At 39.4% G+C, this 19444-nt stretch overlaps 1 long non-coding RNA gene across 2 annotated transcripts; it reads right to left on the bottom strand.

Annotated features, from left to right (window-relative positions):
* Positions 1-9410: 9410 nt before the first annotated feature.
* On the bottom strand, positions 9411-19444 carry LOC134801913 (uncharacterized). Of its 2 annotated transcripts, XR_010145740.1 has the most exons (3): positions 19375-19444; positions 11461-11597; positions 9411-9749 (listed from the first exon to the last, which is right to left on the bottom strand). It is a non-coding gene; the product is annotated as an uncharacterized LOC134801913 (long non-coding RNA). The 2 variants fall into 2 exon arrangements; XR_010145739.1 differs by lacking the exon at positions 19375-19444 and having other exon boundaries at positions 11461-14612.

Here is a 19444-nt window from a genome sequence, read left to right as displayed (position 1 = left end):
GGGCCAGCAATTTTTAGTTTGGCTATAAATCCAATTATCAAAAATTTAAAATCAAAATTCAATGTGTGGTACTTAGATGACGGAACCCTAGGAGGTGACGTGAATACTTTACTCTCTGATTTGTCTTTTATTAAGAGTAGTTTCGAAAATATTGGTTTAGAACTGAATTTCAGTAAATGCGAACTCTTTATTCAAAAATCTTCTTGTACTTTGACCAACTTACAACCCAAATTTGACGATCTAACTCCCAATATCAAATCAGTAGACAAGTATTCTCTTTGCCTCCTGGGTTCTCCTATATTCGAAGAATCTTTTCCCGATTATATTTCTAACTCCATAACTAAATTCAAAAGTCACACGGATCGCTTACTCGAAATTAGCCCTCATTATGCTCTTGTGATTCTTAAATTCTGCCTTTTTGTCCCTAAATTTACGTATGTGCTCCGCTGTTGTCCTTTCTGGAAACATCAAAATTTATTGTCGCCCATAGATGATTTGATCAAAATTAGTTTAGAGACGATTCTAAACATTCAGCTAAGTGAGCCTTCCTGGTCTCAAGCGTCCCTCCCCATTCGGTTTGGAGGTTTAGAAATTCGCAAAATTTCCAGTGTGGCTTCCCCAGCCTTTTTGGCGTCCACTCATAGCACGTCTGGTCTCATAGGAAATATCTTAAGGGCTTTGCCCACAAACTGTGAGATCGCGGGCTTTGAGGACGCCAAAAATGCTTTTAAAATTGCTTGCCCAGGCAAACAATTTCCAGACAACCCAAATTCACAAAGGAGTTGGGATAATGTTTACTGTGATTTAACTTACAATACTCTCCTAAACAACTGTACAGGTCCAGAGCGCGCGAGACTTTTGGCGGTCGGAGCCCGGGAAGCCGGTTACTGGCTACATGCCCATCCTTCGCCCAATACTGGTACTTTCTTGGATCCGGCCTCCCTTAGACTGGCGACTGGTTTGCGACTCGGGGTTTCGGTGTGTACGCCACACATATGCTCTTGTGGCACGGACGTGGACCGACTGGGACACCACGGATTATCTTGTCAAAAAAGTGCAGGCCGTTTTTCGAGACATGCGTCGCTTAATGACATAGTCCGTCGGTCTCTTGCCACCATCAATGTGCCTGCTCTTCTTGAGCCGACTGGCATTATCAGAGATGATGGCAAGAGGCCCGATGGAGTGTCCTTAGTTCCTTGGAGCTTGGGACGGATGTTGGTGTGGGATGCTACCTGCGTAGACACACTGGCACCGTCCCACCTCCAACGGACTACTGTAAAAGCGGGCGGAGCGGCGGAAAGCGCCGAAATTCTAAAACGTAACAAATATAAGAGCCTCGGTAGAGAGTACCATTTTGTACCATTTGGTGTTGAAACTCTAGGTCCATGGGGTCCCAGCGCGCATAAGTTTTTCGCAGAAATCGCGAAGCGTCTGGTTGACGTAACTGGTGACCGAAGAGCTGGCGGCTACCTCGCACAACGTATCAGCATTGCGATACAGCGAGGAAATGCCGCCAGCATCCTTGGTACAATGCCTCAAGGGCCTATTTTAGATTTAAGCTAGTTATTAATTTCGTTTACCACTGTATATATATTGTATGTAAACAAATGAGTTAGTAAAACATTAAAAAAAAAAAATATTACATATTTAAAACAGTCTAATCCTCAAAATAATAACAATCAGAACGGAAATCGCTCGCCGATTTGGGATTCATAACAAACAATGGCATTTACATTAAACCGTTTAATCCTCATTTTTGCATTGAGACCCGCTGGCGCGACGCAAATCATGTCACACGGCGGCTTGCCGTGAAGAGACTGTTTTAAGCTGTTTAATGTAAAATTACCAGACATCGTAAATTTTATAGCATTTTAGGTGCAGCAGAGTGGTGTTAACGGAATTGGTATAAACGATTTCAACCCTAATGATTAATTAGCGTTAATTACGTTAATATTAACCTTAATTTACTATTTCAGTTGGAATTATCTATACCAATTCCGTTAACGTCACTCCGCTGCACAAAAAATGCTATAAAGTTTACGATGTCTGAAAATTACAATAACTTTTATTATTATTCAACCTTTTAAAATATAAATTAATTTTTTTGAGACAATAAGGAGTAGTGATTCTAGTAGGTAGGCACGTAGTTTTTTTTAAATACCACGTCGGTGGCAAACAAGCATACGGTAAGCCTGATGGTAAGCAGTCACCGTAGCCTATAGACGCCCATTTACATGTGCGTTGCGTACCCGGTGCGAGGCAAATCATGTCACATGGTAATAAAGTGCCGTGAAAGCTATGGCAGTATTGGCACTTGTTAAAGTAGGTAGGTAGTTGTCGTAGGTACATTAATCCGTTCCTAATATATTTGCATTGAGACCCGCTGGCGCGACGCAAATCGTTTCGCACGGCGTGTCTTGCCGAGCTAAATTGTGTTAAATAGGGATATATTTTATATGTACCTTATATTTTATATTGTTCTAGAATTCTAGATAACTATACTTAACAATGTAAACTCAGATTTTTGGAGACAAGTACCTAGTTCACAAGGGCCTCTTTAGGGGCGTGTAATTATATCCAAATGTCAGGAAGGCTAGGTATCATAATAACCATTGTCAATTAGTACGAATATAATTAGAGTTAGACCAAGAAAAGTCTGCAACGATTTTGATAGCATACTCAGTGCAAGTGTTATTATATACGTCAAACTTCTATGAAATTATGACGTATATAATAACACTTGCACTGCGTGTGTTATCAAAATCGTTGCAGATATGCAGAAATTTTAACTTAAAATAAGGGTTATGTTTACACATATTATTAATTTTGTTTATTTTAGCGTATTGTATAGTTCCATGATTTAAAAAATCTGCATCCAAATCAAAACATTATTCAATACAAACCCTTCGCCATTATTTCAGATATAGCCAGATATTCTTTCTCAATAAGCCAGATTACGAACCGCCATAGATTTCTCGGTTCCTTCGAAAGGGCAAGATGTAGGTACGATAAGATGTTACCTTTGTGTTACTGTTTGTTGCAAATGTGTGAGTCGAGTCGAAAAGAAAACCATTGAAAGTTTAAAACAATATTTAAATTATAAAAAAAAAATCTTATATTTTGTCCACCAGCGGGCCGTTTTTTGAATTTCGAGCGCTCGATATCGTCACTAGAAAACAGTCAGTCAGTAGAAAACGGCGAATTATTGTGAAATACGAGCAATAGATATTGGGAATCTAGTGGTATTGACCACTCGTTTTCTATTAGGGTTGTTTCACACGTACCACAACCACACCACGTCGCAGCGTTAAAATGCGGTCAAGCAGTGGTTACGTGTGAATTGTACTATTCATTAAACATACAAAATATGCGCCCGACCACGTGTTGTGGTTGTGGTGTGGTTGTGGTTGTCGTGTGGTTGTGGTACGTGTGAAACAACCCTTAACCGTTTCGGTGCGGATGGCACGACAGGTGTGTCATCAATGTTTTTAACGTGTGGCGTATGACACGACAGGCGTGCCATCATATTCTATGGCGTAAGGCACGCCTGTGGTGTCATGAAATAATTGTTCGCCGCCACAGACAAAATTTTTCGAAAATGGAAGACGCAACATCCGGTTAAGTAGTAGAATTAGAGATATTATATTGTAGGGAAAATCACGAAATCGAGCGCTCGAAATTCAAAAATCGTCCATTGATACTTCTGCCAGACAGATCTGAAGGAAACTTCTGTGTATACGTACGTGTGTGTTTTTTACTTTTAATAATGAAAAATATGTTTTACCACTTCAAGTACTTACCCCAAATTTTCAAAAGGGAACGGAAAATGAAGAAGTTATTTTCAAGACGTACAATAACCTATACATTGAACACAGGTTAAAGATAAGCAGGTTACAGTAAAAATTCATTCATTTTTATTATTTCCCTTGAACGGATAATAATACGAATGTCTCACTTTTAGCATAGATGAATAAACCTTCATACAATATTAAAATGATATTATTACATTAGGCCCCATACCAAATTCGTAAAATAATCGAGACAAGTTAAAGTTAACATTCCGTTACAAAACCCCAGATTTCTGCTTTAAACCACTTGTCTCTACGAAACTACGACACTTGGGTCATAATGGTACCCTACGGTGGTTAGCTTGATACTTACCTAATATTTTGCCATAGTTATGATCTAAATAATTTTTTCTGTGTATGAGTCAGATGCAATACCGCGCATGTACAGGTTGGTACAGGTTAACAGAGAAAATATCCTTGGACAAACCTTCGTGTGTGAATATTGTTGTAAAAAAAATATATATAAGGCCTGTGCAAAGTACATTTTAAAAGGTATTGTTTATGTTATTATATAGCTTGATATTTTATTTACCTAAATTGGTGCTTATAAAATCTAAAGAACCAAAACTGGAAGAGCGATGCTTTTGGACAAGACAGGTTACAGTAAAAAGTGCTACTCTTTATTTTTTATAAATATAAGTATTACATTTAAATAAAAATAATGACTTGGCCTCAATAAACATTGTTTTAGTTTATCTAGAAACATTTTTGTTTCATATGAAAAAGAGCAAATAAACATACATTCAATTCAAAAACTCGATGACAGGTTAAGATGCCACTATTTTGAGAATCACTCTTGAACATATTTACTTTAATACTGGTTTATTGCTAAGCAGAATAGCTAAAGTTTTCCGTGCGAGCAACTTTTGATTCCACGATTTTTGATCCCGATAAGACGCGGTCCTTGGAGGTCCCTGAGCCTGTTAGTTGAAATAACTTTAAATTTAATAATAGTGGGGCACATTTATTTTACTATTCAGGACAGTTCACTTTCCTGTATTTTTGTTTCAGGCCGCGTAGCCAACATGCCAATCGCTTACGCTCCGTAGCGATCGAAACGCAACTGTCACAGTCGCACTAATATGGAAGAGTGATAGAGAGACACAAAGCGTTTCGTTGTCGAAGCGATAGCGATTGCCACCTTGGCTAGGCCGGCAGGTATATGAATACTAGCGACTCGCCGTGGCTTCGCACAGGTTACACAAAACCTTAACAAATGAATATACACTTAAACCTTCCTCAAGAATCACTCAATTGATAGGTGAAAACCGCATGAAAATCTATTCTGAGTTTTTGAGTTTATCGCGAGCATACATACACACAAACAGACAGACGCGGCGGGGGACTTTGTTTTATAAGGTGTAGTTGTGAAATGGTTAGGTATGTGTGGGTATTTGGCTAGGGATATATTTACGTGCAGACGTTTCAAAATGTTAAACTAACTGCCCGATTCGAACTTACACATACGTTAATTAATAGATCTAGAAACGATATGGATTAGAGTGTCAGTGTCAAAAGTGAAGTTTATGTTTGAAGAAACGTCACATTTGACACTGACATATCTAATCCATATCGTTTCTAGATCTATTAACTGACTTATTTTAAAGTTCGATTTGGGCCGATAGCATAAGGCGGCTGTCAGACCGGTGACGTCGAAAATATTTCGATAGATATAAGATAAGAAAAGTCTGCAACGATTTTGATAGGAATCGTTTTCTGTAGGTAGTAGGTACTATTCATCATCATCATCATCTCAGCCATAAGACGTCCACTGCTGAACGTAGGCCTCCCCCTTGGACCTCCATACGTACCGGTTGGAAGCGACCCGCATCCAGCGTCTTCCGGCGGCCTTAACAACTCTGTCCATCTTGTGGGTGGACGTCCTACGCTGCGCTGTCTCCACTCGAGCACTTTTCGACCCCATCGGCCATCTTCTCTGCGTGCAATGTGGCTTGCCCATTGCCACTTCAGCTTGCTAATCCGGTAGGTACTATTACTATTATTATATTATTCTGTGGTGCGGATGCTGACCTTATGTAAGCCTAATTTATTCTTTCATGTCTTAAACTTTGGAATTGTCTCTTTCTTTCCCATTTAGATTAAACACCCTGTATAGTCTCATGTTGTTTTAGATAGCTTTGTATTCCAATGTAAATGTTAGAAAAAGGAAAAACCGTTTGGACTTCGACGATATGACGTCACTGGAATCAGGTATACGTGAGATGCTTAACACCTTCAAAGCCGACAGGGATGTTCAGAATACGAAGTTATATGCAGCAATTGATGACTTGAAGGCACAAAATAAAGAAATCATCAAGACCAACAGCAAAATTGAGAAAATTCTGGAAGATACGACATTGCTGTACAACAAGCTGAATGACAAATATGAGAAAATGTCTACTGAACACGATAATGCCATGATAAAAATAAACAGCCTTGAAGAACAAGTGGAAGCCTTGCAGAGGGCTCAAAGTGCTGCAATGGTAGAAATAAGAAACATTCCTGATGCCGGAAATGAAGATTTGGGTGATTTAATTGCTGTAATGCATGGTTCATTGGGACTTCCTTTCTCTCCGAATAACCTCAAGCATGTTAGGCGTTTAAAGACTGCTCACAAAAAGCAAATAATTGCCGAGTTCCAGACGGTGCAGCAAGGCACTGCTTTGCTCCAAGCAGTAAAAGAATATAACAAATTGCATCCAGATGACAAATTTAATACGCTGAATCTAAACATAGAAGGAGAAAAGCAGCCAGTTTATGTATCGGAATCTTTAACTCCGCGAGCCCGAAAGCTTCACTACTTCGCACGTGACCTTCGTAAAAACCATAACTATAAACACTGCTGGACCCGGCAAGGAAACGTGTTTGTCAAACAAACGGATGCATCACAGCCCATCCTGATCAAATCAGAGCAGCAGATTGAAGCACTGAAGGCAGCTTCTGTGTGCCAATGACTATTTATTGTGTTACCTTGTAAGTTTTTCTTGTTTCTTATTGACTCTTTCATTCACATTTCCCACACAACACACCAACATCCTCAGACACGCCATTTCACTTGTATTATTTTCCTAAGCAGCACTCTGTTAATTCCACCGGTGGAAGACTACTTAGCCACATCATATCAACTTAAACACGACCGACTTAATATTGTTATCATCTGATATTGATCAGAGTATCAATATCGGTGATTCGGTGGCGGTGGATCAACCAGAGTGTTGCAAAAATGTTTTTACTAGTTCAGCACACCAGCTGAAAGTTATGACTCTAAATATAAGAAGTTTGAAGCATAATTTCGATGATTTGCAGGTGCTACTTGCACGAATAGACATTAATGTTGACGTCATTATATTATCTGAATGTTGGCTAAGCGACGATACTTGTTTGCCATCGTTACCTAACTATAAAACATTTTCTACTAACCGTATACTCAATCAAAATGCCGGTGTGGTGGTCTATGTAAGGACTAACATATCGTCTAAAACAACCGAACCTGATTCAATCCAAGACGCAAACTGCCTTGTCACAGCTATCGGTAAAAAATTTGCTATTGTTTCGATATATCGGCCTCCATCTTTTAGACAAACTGATAACTTTATTACGTCTCTTGATTCATTATTGCAGACACTAAAACAATACCAGAACATCATTCTTATAGGTGATATTAACATAAATATAATTGAAAATACACAAGACAACAGATCTCCCGACTATCTGGATATGCTGGCGTCACACGGACTGTTACCTTCTCATAAACTCCCCACTAGAGGTTGTAACTGCCTGGACCATTGTATGGTTAAAACAAAATTAAAAAATACTACAATAGTTTGCGATTCCTCTATTACTGATCACTCGTTAGTCATGATATCACTTTCCAAAGCACATGTACAGAAATCAGATATACCAAAAACACACAAAAAAGTTGATTACGCCTCGGCTATAGCAGAATTGGATCTAGTTAACTGGGCTACAATATTGAGTGGAACGGATATTAATATTGTTACTAATATGTTTCTGCACCTCGTCAACAGTACTCTAACAAAACATACGACATTATTTAAAATGTCTCACAGGAAACGCAATGTTAAACCGTGGATAACACCAGGGGCCAAATTCGACACGTACTTATCTGACATTTGAAATCCACTTCATATCCTCAGTTGATTGTATCGCATGTTCGTCGAATCGCATTCTATCGCAAACATGCGATCGAAAAAATAAGTAAGAAAAAATCAACTTTGTTTTATTACTACTATACGGTTTATTATAACTTTGAACTCGGGGTATGTCGGTTACGTCGGTTTGGTTTCGTTGTCACCTAACTGTGGATTGCTAATGTCAAATTTTGACAGGTGTGGATACTATCGCTAGACTTTTTTGTCCATGGGCTTGGGCACCATCTTGGAGTTTTTGACGTGCGAAAGGGTATTTTATAGCATAGAGTAAAGCTTTTTTTTTTAGTATATACGTTTACAGGAATTAATGACATCTTGTGAGCGATAGATGAACTAACGCGCTATTCACGGTGCGGCGGCGAGTAGTGGAACTATACGTGACAATTTCCATCAATCAAAAGGGGACTACACTGTTGATGGTCGATAAAGGCTATTATTAATTGAATTTTAACAGCACGAACGCCTTATTGACAAGCGTTCTTTTTGTTAAACCCACACCTATACGTCAAATAATGCTCGCTCCACACATTCACCTATGAACGCTCAAAAATGCTTATTCACGTTCATAAACCAAGTTGTACTTTAACCATATTTAGAAAAGTCCGTTTTTTATTACTGGGTGGAATTAGGGATGAAAATCCCGGAAAAAATCAAATGCTTATCGATCATTTCACAAAATTTAGTTTTTCCGGTTTTTTTCCAGTTTAGGATGACTCATGTTAGACCGGGCTGTGGCCGGGCCGGAGCTTCCGGAGCTTCGTTTTCTATGCAAAGCGTTATGTCATCACCATGCAGGGCTCGGGAATGGCACGGTGCGGGCCCGGCCCGGTCTTGCTATGTGCAAAGCCCTGACCCCCCGGAGTTTCTTCACAATTTTCACTATGATATTGATGCATCTAGGTGATTTGTTTACAGTACCTATGTTTACAGATGGCCTACCGCAAAACGCGTTAATCGAAATTTCGTTGTCTGCCTCTCTGTCGATCGAATGGCCAAGAGTGATAGGCCCTGGGTTGTGCTATTATTATTAACACTTTAACTGTCCCTCGCCTTCACTACTGACATGGACCGATACGTCCGTGCATTACAGGTAATGCACAAATACAAATAGTTTGACGGTGCATGTCATGTAATGCACGGACGGTAACGCCCTCTACGCAGGGTTTTGCGTAATATTGCCTATTTCCTGTCTCAAACTACAGTACGACAGAAACCAGTAGAAAATAAATGAGGGCGCCACTTTCTACGTTACTATCCCTTTTTTGACGTAAAATGCTTAAACATGGCAACAATTTAGTATTGAATATTAATAGTTCCAGTTTATTTAATTTCTACTATTTTATGTCGCACTATACCCAAAGGCACTAACTACTGAAATAATACAATAGTACTCTTTGTATATATATTTTTTATAATAAACTGAACGGGCATTGGCTCTAGTCACACCTGATGGAAAGTGAAAACAGAGCCTAAGATGATGGAGCTTACCGGCTCAGTAAGTAATAGCCTATTCACTCTTGCTTTAAAGAGACCGAGGTCAAATTTCCCAGGAAACACAGATGACGGAAGCGCATTCCATTCCTTAATCGTCCTTACCAAAAAAGATGAGGCAAATCGTTTTGTGCGGACAAATGGAATATTAACAACGAACGGGTGCATTCGCTCCTCGCGCCTGGACGTCCGGAAAGGGAAAGCTGGGATCAGGTCGTGCAATTCTTTTGCGCACTCCCTAGAAACACCGATAGACATGTAACTCGTCGGCGATGATATGAACAAGACTTTGTAACTTTGATTTGACAGCCATCGCCAAAAAGTATATGAGCCCGGCGCTCTATCGAGTCCAGGGCTGCCAGCTGATACTTGGCGGAACCGTCCCATAGGTTGCAGCAGTATTCTATGCACGAAGGGACCTATGCTTGGTGCCGCCTCACCTTAAATATTAGGACATCAAGTTTCTTGGCAGCAGTCCTGAACTCAATAGTCGACCCGAAATTTAGGTTGGATTATTATTGTTCTAATACAAAGGCCGCAATGAGATCATAGAAATGATCATATATATGGAACCCTATTTGATAGCAATCCTACAATTATGATCATACACGCCAAATTTGTTAAAATTGTGTGTGGTACTATACAGCACGTCCACGGATGATTTTATTATTTCTTTTGCGGTACATATTCATGAAACGAAATGTACTTTTATGTACTTATGTTTTTAAAAAATGTACTCGCACGGTTTTGGCATAGCGACATACAGGTCGTGGTCGTGCTGGGTAGATACTGCCTGGCACGACCACACTATATTTATGGTTAATTTAATGTCAAATGAATACAAAACAAATGTACTCAAATTGTACTATGTACAAGCACATCAAAATGTGACAGTCATACTGCAAAAATCGCTGTCATGATTAAATAAGAGCACCGTGAACAAAGTTTTGTACGGTGCTCTAAAAAGGTGAACCTAAGGGCTGATTTAGACGGCGCGCGAACTCGCATGCGACTTTCATTACATTTTTTTTGATCGGCTGGTTGAAATAACTAAAATCTCATGAGAGTTCGCGCGCGCATAATGTCTAAATGTGGGATCATCAATGTAAAGGGACCTTATTGTCGATGGCGTTTACGCCGCACTGCGACGAGCAGCGTTGTATTTGTATCGGAGCATCGTTTATAATGGCGGAAACGATGCCACCAGCCGATCAAAAAAAATGTAATGAAAGTCGCAAGCGAGTTCGCGTGCCGTCTAAATCAGCCCTTAGGTTCACCTTTTTTAATCATGACAGCGATTTTTGCAGTATGACTGTCACATTTTGATGTGCTTGTACATAGTACAATTTGAGTACATTTGTTTTGTATTCATTTGACATTAAATTAACCATAAATATAGTGTGGTCGTGCCAGGCAGTATCTACCCAGCACGACCACGACCTGTATGTCGCTATGCCAAAACCGTGCGAGTACATTTTTTTAAAACATAAGTACATAAAAGTACATTTCTTTTCATGAATATGTACCGCAAAAGAAATAATAAAATCATCCGTGGACGTGCTGTATAGTACCACACAAAATTGTTGTTATTACACCATCATCTGTAAATATGTAGTTAGTTAATAAATTTGTGTGTATGCCTACTAACATTCGTTGAAAGATTAAAATTAAAATGACGAAATTGATCCTTTGTTGGTCTTAAATCAATTTAATTTAATTTTTAATCATAGGGTAATTAAATAACAACAATTTTAACAAATATGGCGTGTATGATCATGATTGTAAAATTGCTTTCAAATAGGATCCCATATTATATTAATATGATCATTTATATGATAGTTTAATTAATTGCCTTGTATTTTTTAGAAATCATAATTGCCCCAATGAGGGTGCCATTGGACGGTCGACGCAGTCTTAACTAATAACATCTTATTGACATACATTCTTACATATCAAACGAGAAAGAATAAACATTTTTTTTAATAGGTAGGTAGGTAGGTAGGTAGATAGGTATATCTTTCTTTGACGTGGCTGCTATAGTCTTCAGGATTTGATTTGCCGTGTGATCATCGCTTTCCGGTTGCAACTTGATGCCATCGAGGAATGTCCATAGTATATATATGAAAAAAAAAATTATAATACCATTCATTGTATGACAATACCTTCTACTACTAGAGGGCATTCCGGGAGTGGGCAGTCAACGTTAAAAAATGTTCAAACGCTGGAAAGTGCAGGGGTCAAAATGTCCATACGGAACCGGCTGTCTATGCAACTAGACGTAACTAGACGGAGCCCCGCTTCGCGGGGCTCCTATTTCTCGGCGGTTTGCCCTTCGGGCATCTGAAGCTACCTAACGAACCTAACCTACCTACTTTTTGCCACATAGACAGCCGGTTCCGTATGGACATTTTGACCCCTGCACTTTCCAGCATTTGAACATTTTTCACGTTGACTGCCCACTCCCGGAACGCTAGAGGGCACCTTTAACCTTCTTTTGGCAGTGATAATAATATATCCTTACAAAAATAGGTTAGGTGTCTAATTGTGTATCAATGATATTTTCAGTGGCTCATCTCTGTAGCTTACTGTTATATATATACTAGCTTTTGCCCGCGACTTCGTCAGCGTGGAATTATTAATTTAGGTAGGTAGCTATTATTTTATTCAATCAGTTAAAGGGTGATTTCTTGAATGAAAATAACTCTTTGTCGTTCCCCGGGAGTCAAACTATCTCTATTCTATGGTGTACTTTCGTTTGGGCCAAATACCTTTTGCCAAATTTCACTTCCCAACAAACTTATCGCAATAGTTTCATTTCCCAAAGGAACCTTTAGCAAAGTTACACTTCGCATATAATTTATTTGGTCAAATTATCACTTGGCATGATTTTACTTTGTCAAATGTTGTTAGGACAAAAAATTATTTAGCAAACGATTTTTATTGACTAATATTATATTCCAAAAAAGCCGTTAAGTGGGTTAGGTTAGGTTTACAGAAACGAAATGCTACTAGAAAAGTGGGTTTGTTTAGGTTCGAACTGCGATCCTCACAGAACCGAACTGCTATCAGAGAAGTGGGTTAGGTTAGGCTAGAACTAAGACCCTTACAGAAACGAAATGCTACTAGAAAAGTGGGTGGTTTTACCTCCTTTTCTACATAGTGCACCATCTACAATAATCTTTCACCGGCCCCCATAGAAATCGGTATTTTTTTTCTTAAAAATTATAATGTTTATGGTTCAACTAATCACATCCGTAGGGGGAAGCGGGGCAGCTTGGTACACCTTTTTTTGAAATCGATTTTAGGCCTCAAAATGAACTCTAAACACTTTGATACATTACATGGGACACTTTGATACATCGTTTTGGGGTACTTTGGCACGTGAATCAAAGTGCCCCGTAAGTGTTTCAAACTGCCCCGCAGAGCACACTTTACAGATCAACTCAGTTAGCTGACCAGTAGTAAACTTTTTAAACATTACAAAACGTCTATTAAGTGCGGTGCTATTAGAACATACTACAGTTATGTCAAAAATGCATTTAATTCGGTCGACCGCGGTGCTCTGTTAGCAGAAGTAAAAAAAGAGCTACCAGAACTTTACAAATACATTTGGCAATGCTACGGAGCACCTTCAAAATTACTTTTTGGAAATGATATTATCTTGTCAAGTATGGGCTGCCAACAGGGAGATCCGCTTGGGCCTGCCATTTTTAGTTTGGTCATTCACCCCATCATCTCTAGTCTAAATTCAAAATTCAATTGTTGGTACTTAGATGACGGCTCCCTTGGCGGAGACGCACTAACCGTACTACAAGATATACAATCTATCATAGATAAATTTTCGAAAATCGGGCTTGCATTAAATTTCACTAAATGCGAAATTTTTATTCCAGATCACGTTCCATTGAATACAAAAATAGATATACTAACAAATTTTAACGCAGTTTTACCTAATATTTCCGTTCATTCAAAAACATCCCTCACCCTTTTAGGCTCACCAATTTTTGACGAATCAATCGCACCCGTCATTAACTGTAAATTAAATTTATTCAATAATACATCAGACCTCCTATTTAAAATAAATCCCCATATGGCTCTTTTCATCATTCGTTTTTGCTTATTTACACCCAAATTTATGTATTTACTCCGCAGTTGCCCAATTTGGAAATTTCCGTCCATCCTGTCTTCCATAGACTCCTCCCTTCAGGCAAGCCTTTCCAAAACACTGAACATTCATCTCGACAATAGTTCATGGACCCAAGCGGTTCTACCCATAAGGCTGGGTGGACTGGGCGTTCGCACTTCGGCCAGTTTGGCTCTACCCGCGTTCCTGTCCTCAGTATACGGCTCGCTATCTCTCGTCGGTATTATTTTAAACCTTCCTCAGATACCTGACGATGAGATAGCGAATCTAAGTGAGGCCAGGGAGGCCTGGTGTGAGTCGTGTCCGGGTGAGGACATCCCAGTCGCCCGTCACATTCAGCGGGCTTGGGACTCCCCTCCCTTAAAAGCAGCTCATACCACACTTCTTCAGGATAGTCCGGACGACTTCGAACGTGCCCGAATTCTAGCCGTATCAGCCCCCGAGTCGGGCCATTGGCTACGAGCACTCCCTTCCCGTCAAATAGGCACCGTTTTGGACCCAAGTAACTTGAGAATAGCTATATGCTTAAGGCTTGGGTCCAAAATATGTGTCCCTCACACTTGCGCCTGTGGCAAAAACGTCGATCAGCTGGGCCGACATGCATGGCCTTTCATGCCCCAAAAGCGCCGGCCGCCTATTTCGCCACGGTACCATCAATGATTTGGTCCGTCGGTCGCTTGCCACCGCGTCTGTGCCTGCGATTCTCGAACCCGCGGGCATGGCGAGGGACGATGGCAGGCGCCCCGACGGGGCCACATTGGTGCCGTGGAAACTAGGTAGGGCCCTGGTGTGGGACGCAACTTGCGTAGATACCTTCGCACAGTCCCATATCCAGGCGACCCGCACCCAGGCCGGCGGCGCGGCTGACCAGGCCCAGGTTCTCAAGCGCCGCAAATATTCGTCCTTACTTAAGGACTACGAGTTTGCGGCGCTCGCGGTAGAGACACTGGGCCCTTGGTCAGCCGACATGCAGGCCTTTGTGAGGGCCCTGTCGGGGCGGCTGATTGACGCCACAGGGGACCCCAGAGCTGGCGCGTATTTCTCGCAACGAATCGCCCTAGCGGTTCAGCGAGGAAACGCCGCCAGCGTAATGGGTACCATGCCACAGGCGGACCTGCTAGAGGGGGTATTCTTTTTATAATTAGGTTTTTATTTTATAGGTAAGTTTCTTTTATTTTAGTTTTAATTTTAATTTCTTTGTAGTTTTAGTTTGTTTTAATAAGTTATTTTATATTCAATATGTTACATTCGTAAGTTAAAGTTAATTATGTTTGTCATGTTGGTATATAGTTATTTCGGCGTTTTTGTACACGAAGTAAAATAAAAAGTGCTGACAACCAGTTATTAAGCAGGTGCACTAAAACTACAAAAAAAAAACTTTTAATGAAATCAGTGTCACAAAAAGCTACTTTGGTTGTTGGTTGTAACAAAAAAACTGGCAGGGGCACTTAGATACACTAGAGGGGCACTTTGACATGTTCAAAACTGCCCCAATCTTTATTGTACCAAAGTACCCCAATGGTCAAATAAATGAAAAATAATTTATTAAAAATATACTATTAAGTATTAACAAAAAGAATAGATAGTATAGAGGGGTCCTCTCATTGTAAATTTTGTAGTCACAGTAAATTTACTGCCATCTATCGACACACGACTAAAACTCAAAATGAAAACGTATAAAGTTATCAAAAAATGTATATATATGGATAAATTATTTTATTATTTTTATATCATTTTGATCCATGTTCATTCAACTAATATCTATGTGTTAAAATTGTTAAATATGAAACGGTGTCGTCACGCCATCTAGCCGAGGATAGGCTAAAGGTGTGTGCGCCATCTATTCGAGAATGACTTTTGCTTCAATTCCGAGGCACGTTTTTTCCTTAGACTTTATTCGTCTTATACGAAGTTAGATATGTCTTTGGTATTAAGTACTTTAAAATAATAAGCTCACTCTATTACTGAATAAACGTACTAAGCGCTCATTATGATGTTCATCCGGTAAAGTCTAAAATTTCGCACCACAACTCGATTAAAAAATCATAATTTATTTACTATGCGACCGCGGAAACACGTTTTCACGCACTAAGCGGCAACGGCTGGCAGGAGAGATGTGCCGAAGCTGGTACCTCACTCACATATACAAAGCCACGTTTTAGTGTTGCAGAAGGTGAACATAAGTTTTTAGTTAAGGAATTAGTGTGGGTGTTCAAAACTGCCCCTTGTGCCTATCTTATAATACTTGGTAAAATGAAACTTGTCCAAGTAATTATTTGCTAAACAATAACTTGCCAAAAAAGACTATTGCTAACTGAAAAATTGCGATAAGTTGTTTTGCCAAACATTTTTTTGGGAAATGATAATTTGGGAAACATAGTTTGGGATGTGATACTTTGGGAAACGTTTTTGGCCCATTCGTTAGTAAACCCTATTCTATACCCAACTAAATCGTGCACCAGCGCCGGTACTACACCGCGCGGGCGGGACAGTTCCTATTGACAAAGTTTGTTGTGCAGTTGGTGTTAAGTCCCCATACAAAACACCACCCCTTTAAGGGATGATTTCTGGAATAAAAACTATCCTATGTCCTTCCTCGGGACTCAAACAATCTCTATACCAAGTTTCAAATAAATCGGTTCAGCGGCTTAAGCGTGAAGAGGTAACAGACAGACAGACAGCCACACTTTCGCCTTTATAATATTAGTATGGATGGACATGCACTAGTTCAAGGACGTGTAAGGGCCATTTTATTTAAAGGTGTCCCATACACTTTCTTTTTCATATTTGGGATTTTTTATGTTATTTCTACTCAGAATCATGAGCTTTTTTGATCCTAATAGGAGAAAAAAAGTGTCCCGAAATTTCCATAAAATTTTCGATCTTTACATTCCGTGACTGCCATACAAAGTCTATGAAAAATGGTACCGGAATGGAAATAAAAACCTTGGCACACTTTTTTTCTTCTATTAGGATAGAAAGAGCTCGTGATTCTGAGTAGAAATAACATAAAATTTCCCAAATTAAAAAAAAAGTGTAGGGGACAACTTTAAATAAAATGACCCGTAAGCGATAAGATAGAGATTCCGTGTCGGTAATAAAAGAGATAGATAGGTATATTAATAGTTGATCGCTGGCTGTTCACATTGCACGAGGACTCTCTTTAAAGTACTATGCCTTATGGGAAACAGTCGAAGAGATAGCTCAGAGCCGGAAACCGCTACCAACTTTTAGTATGTTGTTGCGCATGGTATTGGGTCTCCAAAACTGCCGGGAGACAGCGGCGCCGGCCATCTACTTCAGGCCTTCAGCGGAATGATATCATCAAAATGACTCCCGTCTCGTTGCGAATATTGCATATTGCACCCAAACTATACATGGCACATACACGTGTGGGGTATTAAATGAAAGCTAATGAAATATTCTATACTTCATTTATACAGTGTGTAACAAAATATACAACAGTTTAAGAGCTATTTACAAAATAAACAAAATGAGGTAAAAAAATATTCGATTATTTGGATTTTATAACCAAACCAAAAGTCGGACGTTAAAGAAATGTACTACAACATTAAAGATGACATCTCAAGGCATACACTGATATCAAAAAAATCCAAATTTGACCAAATATGTGGAAATTATGAAATGAAATGTATTATAAGTCACCTAAACATTGTTTGCAGAAAAAAAATATGGTTTAAGAGCTATAAACACAGGAATACCATTTTTTATGAAAAAAGTAGGTGTATATCGATTTTATAGCTAAACCACAGAATAAATGTGTCGCTTAACTTCAAACTCGGGTAAATCCATTCGACCCTCTCAGCAAATATCTACCCTATTACCTTTTCTTAATACCAAAATCGCATAATCTGACAGATGGATTTACCCGAGTTTGAAGTTAAGCGACTCAAATAATAGTACTATCGTACAGAAAGGAAACTTCCTACAAAACCGAAGTTTGACAGCGGTTCAGGGTCGAATCATGCTATCCCTTTCTAATATATGGCACTATCTCTTTCTGCTATTTAGGGTTGTCAAAATTCAAGTGATTATCTTATCTGTGGTCGTGCATGCAAAAGGAAGTCAAGTGGTGCCAACCCTAATAATTGCTCGGAGCAATGCTGAGCCGAGCGGAGCCGAGTTTGGCCGAAGTCAGGAGTTTCGCACCCCTGGCTAAACTAAAAACGTTAATAAAATGTTGCGTATAATATTAAAGAAACCAGTTATTCAACTATACATTACAATTTAAATTTTAAATTTCCGATAAAAACTGTGAAAGTTGTAGAAAAAAAACTAAAGCGCGCCAACAATTCTACTATTTTTGTATTTGTATTTGTACAATTCTATCTTAATGCGCTCTTATTATGCAAAGAATTGTTCTAATTATCGAGTATTAAATGAAAGGACATTACATAAAATACATGAAAACGACATTTTCGACTGGAATCTTAATTTATAAATTGAATTTGCTTGTTAAACAAGCAAACGAACTGTACCTTCCTCCTTTGATAGTTGGTTAAAATGTGGCTTTTGTCACCTGGGCTACAAACACGAATGAATTGACACCTCGTTTATTAAATCAGTTCAGTAGTTTCATGTAAACAGTACATGCACGCATAGACAGCAAATTCTGCCGTAGTTGAGCACAAGATTAAAATTAATTAGACCTTTATTATCATTGCCTGGCACTACAAATATAAACTATAAACTCTGTGCGGAAAGAGAAGAGTCGTGGAACATAAGGGAATCAATACATTCTATGAGTCGTCTCTCTCCGCACAGACTCTAAGAGAAATAAAAAGCAGTAGGTAGTACATCATTTCTCTAACATTGAAACCCTCAGGCCATAGAGTAACTGTTAGGGGCTTAGCGGGCGTCGCCTCTATGAGTTAGCAAGATGCCTTATGGAGGTTTCAAATGACCAGAGGGCTGACCTGTATGTATTTCAGAGGATCAGAGGGAAAATACTGCCAGCCTTCACAGCCTTGAAGCCCTTGCAACACTCAAGATTCCACTTTTCGAACTACTCGCTACGCTCGTAGTTAAAATTTGCTTCTATAAAAGGCTAATCGAGGCTGAATGAAGTAGATAGTCGGCGCCGCTGTTTCCCGGCAGTTTTCGAGACCCAATGTCATGTCCAACAACATACTAAAAGTTGGTAGCGGTTTCCGAATCTGAACTAAATTCCCATAAGGCAGTGCACTATTACACTCTTTACTCGCAGCGATAAAAGCTGTCAACGATAAAATCGCTCAGCGGTAGGTACTCGCTAAGCGATGTTCGCTTGGCGGTCGGAGAGACAATGCAACTAGAAAAAATAGTCGTATTGTTTTACCACATCTATATCGATATTACTAACGAACCTCTGTAACTCGAAAAAAAAGAAACTGTATTTCTACGTTTCTATAATTACCTGCCTAACACGAATTTTTAATGTGTTTTTAAGACGAACAAAAACCTACAAGAACCTCTCTAAGTCGATGCCCTCTATAAGACGAAACCTCGTTAACACGAAGTTTTTGGCGTTTCCCTTGAGATCCGTGCTATCGAGGTTCCATTGTACTTCTATTCTCTGACTAAGGTTACAATACTTAATTCACGAAGGCTGATATTTCCTTGTAGACCTTGTTAACCTTAAATACAGTGTTTAAAACGTCAAACTCGCATTCGACCACTCGCTTTATAGCCGGGCGACAAAACTATCAGAAGTAAGTACCAGAACTATACTCGCTTCTCGCTGCTCGCGCGCCATCTTATTTCTAGTTTTTACTGTTTTTAGCTCCAAT

This window comes from Cydia splendana, chromosome 23, assembly GCF_910591565.1.
Source record: "Cydia splendana chromosome 23, ilCydSple1.2, whole genome shotgun sequence".
Lineage (NCBI taxonomy): Eukaryota > Metazoa > Arthropoda > Insecta > Lepidoptera > Tortricidae > Cydia > Cydia splendana.
This window is presented reverse-complemented; position numbering and strand designations above follow the sequence as displayed.